This window comes from Triticum aestivum, chromosome 6D (assembly GCF_018294505.1).
Source record: "Triticum aestivum cultivar Chinese Spring chromosome 6D, IWGSC CS RefSeq v2.1, whole genome shotgun sequence".
In the NCBI taxonomy this organism is placed as follows: Eukaryota; Viridiplantae; Streptophyta; class Magnoliopsida; order Poales; family Poaceae; genus Triticum; species Triticum aestivum.
In genome coordinates this window covers 106,292,551-106,298,611 of record NC_057811.1, presented here as the reverse complement: position 1 = coordinate 106,298,611, position 6,061 = coordinate 106,292,551, and positions in this window count along the sequence as shown.

Genomic DNA, 6,061 nt, shown 5'->3' with positions numbered 1-6,061 from the left:
GAGGAGAAGAAGAAAAAGAGGGCGGCCTCGGCGCATCTGGAGGCGGAAGCGCCCAAAAAGGGGAAGGGCGCCCCAGCGGTCAATACCGCGTGGGACGTTAACAGTAGTCCGGAACGACGCCCCCGCACTAAGCCCCAGGCCGCATCGTAAGTGACATGGCTCAGTCATGCGCACACCCAGTCCTTTCTCTTTATTATCTTGACATGGTTAACTGCACTATCGTAGTCCGGCCCGCGACCTTATCCAGCGATCCTCATCTGGAGGTTTGGTGGCTCCATCAGAGATGGCGAGCATGTCGCCACCGCCTGCTTATTCCCCCGGGGCCAGGGATGACACCGAAGTGTTGTCCCGGAGGACCACTCCGAACCAGGGGGAGCCCAGGATGCTGTCCAGGAGGCGCCACAAGGCAAGACCTCCACTACCGGACATACGGGGGAGCCAATCCCCATGGAGATTGGCGAAGAGGGCCGCATCCAGTTTGGCCCTCAGCCGAATACGATTCTGGAGACCCATATGGCTCCGAAGTCGAGCGAGCAGCCCCCTTTGAAGGAGGGGGTGCGTCGCTTCCACTGGTGGCCCCTGTCCATCCAGGGACGCCGGATAACCTGATGGAGGCGCTACGAGGCGCCTCCGTTATGGACGAGCACCGCGTCCTTATGGGTGTGGTGATCGAGAAGGTTCAGTCTACCAAGAGTGGACTGAACGAAGCCTGCAGCAACCTGTTGACAGGTTTCGAGGTGAGCGACATAGAAAGAGAAAAACCCCATGTAGTCAGTAGCCGCTGAGACACTGTCCGGTGTTCGGCGAGGAGAACCGGACAGAGGATCAATCTTCTATTGTAGGAGACTAACGTAATATGTATGCATAAGCAGGCGTCGCTGTTGGCCGCAACCTTGCATGCTGCCAAAGTCTCTGAATTGAGGCAGAGGCTGGAGCGGACCGAGAACGAGCTCGGCGAGGTTAAGGTTCGGCTCCAGGGAAAGCAAGGTGAGTAACAACTTGCTGTGTGTTCGGAAAGCATAGGCGCTGTATATTGACTGTAGTGTCGTAATATGTGCAGGAGCCGCGACCGAGGTCGAGGCCCTGAGGAAGGCCCTGGGCGAGGCCGAGGAGAAGGCTGTCCAGCAGCAAGCCGCTCGTAAGAAGCTCAAGGCCCAGGTTAAAGAGGTCCAGCAAGAGCTCCAGGATGCGGTGAAGAAATGCGAGGCCTTGGAGCATGATGCGTCGGTTCAAGGGACCGAACTCGCCAAGGCTCGTAAGAGCACGGAGGCTGCACGAAATGAGGCCCAGGCCGCCCTCCGGGAAATCCAGGAGGCCCAGAAGATCGCGGCGGGTAAGGCATTTAAGATGCAAAGCAAGTATGCGGAGAAGCGGTACCTTTTACTAACCCGGGTTTGGAGTTCCCCATGGGCTTTTGCGGATTTACCCCGTAGTGCATCGAACGCCGTGGAGTTCTATCGAGCCGAAGGAGGGGGTTCGACGGAAAAGCTATTCTAGTCGCAATATGCGGCGCTAGAACTTCCTATGTCCTTCCCCGATCAGCTAAAACAGCTGGTGGAGTTGCATAGGGTGGCCGAACTAGCCATGAAGGATTTGATAATCTGGTTATGGCCAGCCGAAGCTATGCCTGGCAGCTACTTCGGACTCGTGACGCGGATGGTGAACGCCCGTCCTCGGCTGGACGTCGTCAAGCGCTCTGCCTGTATTGAAGGTGCCCGCATGGCCTTCGCCCGTTGCAAGATGCGGTGGGCGAAGATGAATGCCGTTGAAGTGGCCAGAGGGCCGCCAGAGGGCAAGGAGCACCGCACACCCGAGCGATATTTTGCGGATGTCATTGAAGGGTCTCAACTTGCAGCAGCTGAGTGCGGGCAGGACATTATTTTCGAATGAAAACATTTGTGTTGCCTTTGCCTTGTATTATGAAAACAAAGCCTGTTTTGTAATGTAAGTTGGTTATGCTTTTAATTGTTTCCTCCTGTGTGGCCGTGTTGTATGTAATCTGAGGGTTGGCTAGTCGTCGGCTTCTGCCCTCACGTAGGTAGTACGGAGGTGTTCGGGGTGGAATCTAAACAATCTTGATCCAATTATATGGTCCTTGAAGGAGTTGTTTAGCGCAACGAACAAGGCAATCAGACTATACGGCTTAAACGCCCTCACTTGGCCATAGGAGTTTTATAATAAAGCATGGGCGCAACCCCTGGTTTAAACCAGAGTGCTGTCAGCATCTGATCGGGAAGTGCCGATCTCTCGCATAACGCGGAAAAAATCTCCAACGATTTGTAACCCTCGAACAGCTGACCGGCTCTCGCCATATCATGACAGTCAGTTTTCGGCTTTCTCTACTGAGGTACTCATCTGGTCAAGGCCAGGGCACAATCGCAGTAGTTCTCCCTTTACTACCCTAGTAGATTCAGCGGAACGTAGGGTAGCAAGCACAGGAGCCGGGCAACCCAACTATTGACCAAAGACATGATTCGGAGCCAATGCATATAATGCTAAATTCGGGGTGCCGAACTTATCTATAAGAAGTGTTCGGACTTTGCTGTCGTATTATGGGACGATGGGGAGCCCCTGGCGAATATGAGATGTACCAGATTGTACGGGTGCGATCGATAAATCGAAATAAAAATGAAGTAAGAAATGAAAACCACATAAACTAGGCCGCAAACCATTTCCATTATAACTGTATGGATACATCAAGGCGTATCCTGTACAAAAAGTGCGATAAGCATCCGGGCTATTTAACATGCCGGAATTAAGAGGGCGCAGCGTGCGGGTCCTGAGAAATAAGTATAAATACCTTCAAGAAGAACGTATAGAGGTTACCCTACACACCTGTGCTGCTTGCCTCTGTTGTATGCCAATCCTTTGAAATGACTGGTGATCAGGCCCCCGGAAAAAGGAACCTGAAACAAGAAGAAAAATTGAAAGTATGTTGTTTCCGGGATTGGTCTAGCCGAACTGTAGATCCTGGGTTAGCTTGTGCCTCCGTCGATGTCCATGGAATTTTGAGTGCGTAATTATGTATGCGTGGTACGAATGCCACTACTTCATCGGGACTGGGACGGAGGCCAAATTGCTAATCGAGCTCTTGATGAGCCGTGTTGTCCTGTTGCAGTGTAGTCCGGAACCTCTTGATGATGTCCAGGGGCTCGACAGCCGTACTATGGTGCTGCTTGAGAAGGCCGCTCTGTACTTCTGCTGCTAGGGCGGTGGTGTGCTCCTCTGTTCGGAGGGAGCGTTCCGTATTGCCATTGACTGTTATGTCGCCGCGTGGACCGGGCATCTTGAGCTTGAGATAAGCATAGTGTGGTGCTGCGTTGAATCTAGCAAACGTGGTTCGTCCGAGCAGTGCATGATAGCCGCTGTGGAAGGGGACGATATCGAAGATTAACTCTTCGCTTCGGAAGTTGTCCGGGGAACCGAAGACCACCTCCAGCGTGATTGAGCCCGTACAGCGGGCCTCTACGCCTGGTATGGCTCCTTTAAAGGTAGTCTTTGTTGGTTTGATTCGTGAGGGGTTAATGCCCATCTTCCACACTGTGTCCTGATAAAGTAGGTTGAGGCTGCTACCACCGTCCATCAGGCCTCGTGTTAGGTGAAACCCGTCAATAATTGGGTCGAGGACTAGTGCGGCTGAACCGCCATGGCGGATACTAGTTGTGTGATCTCGACGATCGAAGGTGATCGGGAATGATGACCACGGATTGAATTTGGGGGCGACTGGCTCTACCGCGTAGACGTCCCTAAGTGCTCGCTTGCGCTCCTTTTTGGGGATGTGCGTGGCGTATATCATGTTCACCGTTTTGACTTGAGGGGGGAATTTCTTCTGCCCCCCCTGTGTTCAGCTGCCGGGGCTCTTCGTCCTCGTCCTCACTTTGTGATCCATTTTCTTTGTTTTCGGCATTTAACTTGCCGGCCTGTTTGAAGACCCAACAATCTCTGTTGGTGTGATTGGCTTGTTTGTCTGGGGTGCCGTGTATCTGGCACGGACGGTCGAGTATGCGGTCCAGGCTGGAAGGTCCCTCATTGTTCCTCTTGTAGGGCTTCTTCCGTTGGCCGGATTTGGAGCCACTGAATCCGGCATTAACTAGGTGTCATCGGTGTTGTCGCCATTGCTTTGGCGTTTGTGTCTATTGCGCCGGAGCTTGCTGGTGCTGTTCTTGGCCTTGAAGGGGCCTACCTCGCTGGCTGTGTTCTTGCTACGAGCCAGCCAGCTGTCCTAACCCACGCAAAAGCGGGTCATGAGTGTCGTAAGGGCTGCCATAGACTTTGGCTTTTCTTGGCCGAGGTGGCGTGCTAGCCATTCGTCACGGATGCTGTGTTTGAAGGCTGCTAGGGCCTCAGCATCCGGACAATCAACGATCTGGTTCTTTTTGGTTACGAACCTAGTCCAGAATTTTTTGGCTGATTCTCCAGGTTGTTGAACTATGTGGCTTAGGTCGTCGGCGTCTGGAGGCTGGACATAGGTTCCTTGGAAGTTGTCCAGGAAGGCTTCTTCCAAGTCCTCTCAGCTGCCGATAGAATTTTTAGGCAGGCTGTTAAGCCAGTGCCGAGCTGGCCCTTTGAGCTTTAGTGGGAGGTATTTAATGGCGTGGAGGTCATCTCCTCGAGCCATATGGATATGGAGAATAAAATCCTCGATCCATACTGCAGGATCGGTTGTGCCGTCGTATGATTCGATATTGATGGGCTTGAACCCCTCGAGGAATTCATGATCCAGTACTTCATCTGTCAAGCAGAGAGGGTGTGTGGCGCCTCTATATCGGGCCGCATCGTGGCGTAGCTCAGATGGAGTCCGTCTGCGGCATTCGGCCCGGGCGTGGTTAGGTTTGTCACATCCGAATAGGTAGCCGTCGTCGTGCCTCGAGGCACGTCCTCACGATCCGTAGGTCGATCTTGTATGTCCTGCTCTACTGTCCAGGGTCTACCGGAGGTCGTACGTATGACCCCGAACTCTTTCGTCTCTATTTTTACGGGGCGGTGGGGCAGGCTGCTGTTCGGCCTGAGTTGCCGCTTTATCCCGACCACGGGGTGGCCGGTCGGCTGCCCTGTCTCGACCACGTGGTGGTCGTTCCGCATTACGCGAGGGAGATATGTGCTCCAGCGCCTCCTCATCGAATTGAGGTAGCAGTCTACGTTTTGGGTAGCTCTTGGCTGGGCGCTTGAGGCCGTATTCTTCGACTGTTAGGACATCAGTCCATCTGTCGACGAGCAGATCTTGTTCAGCTTGAAGCTGCTGCTATTTCTTTTTCAGGCTCCTTGCAGTGGCTATGAGTTGAAGCTTAAAGTGCTCCTCCACCAGAGGATCCTCAGGCACGATGAAGTCTTCGTTGCTGAGGCTTGTCTCCTCCTCGGAGGGTGGACGGTAACTATCGTCCTCCGAGTCATCTTCTACGGCCTGTTCATTAGGGTTATCTTGCCCGTTGTCGTTTTCCTCCTGTTCGGACAGGGTCTTCATTGTTTTCGGCGTCGCCCGGGGTACTATTTTCTCCGGTGCCAGTGTTGCCATCCTTTGAGCGACGGGGCTTAGAACGGCATTTGGGCCGCCGGCGCTTGGACTGCGTCTCAGAGGGTTTATTCGCATCTGGCTCTTATTTGTCGTCGCCAGATCCTTTAGGTGTATCAACCATGTACACGTCGTACGAAGAGGTGGCCGTCCAACGTCCAGTGAATGGCGGGTCTTGGCCTTGCTCCTTGTCGGCATCGTCGTCCATACCGTCGATGTCTTCGGAGCGATAGTCAAGCACGTCGGTTAAGTCGTCGACAGTGGCTATGAAGTGGGTGGCGGGTGGGAAGCAAAATTCCCCATCATCGGCCTCTAACTCAAACCGAACATAGTTTGGCTGCGAGTCCTTCTCCAAGGACAAATTCTTTAGAGAGTTCAGCACGTCGCCCAAAGGTGAGTGCTGGAAAACGTCTGCGGCACTGAATTTGAAGACCGATAACCGTTCTAGCTCGGTGTCTGCAGGCGTACACGGTCCGGAACTTATAGCCGGAGACGAGTCCGAAGTTCCGCTGACGCAAATATTGCAGGGTGTTGAGTCCATATGCGGCTCCA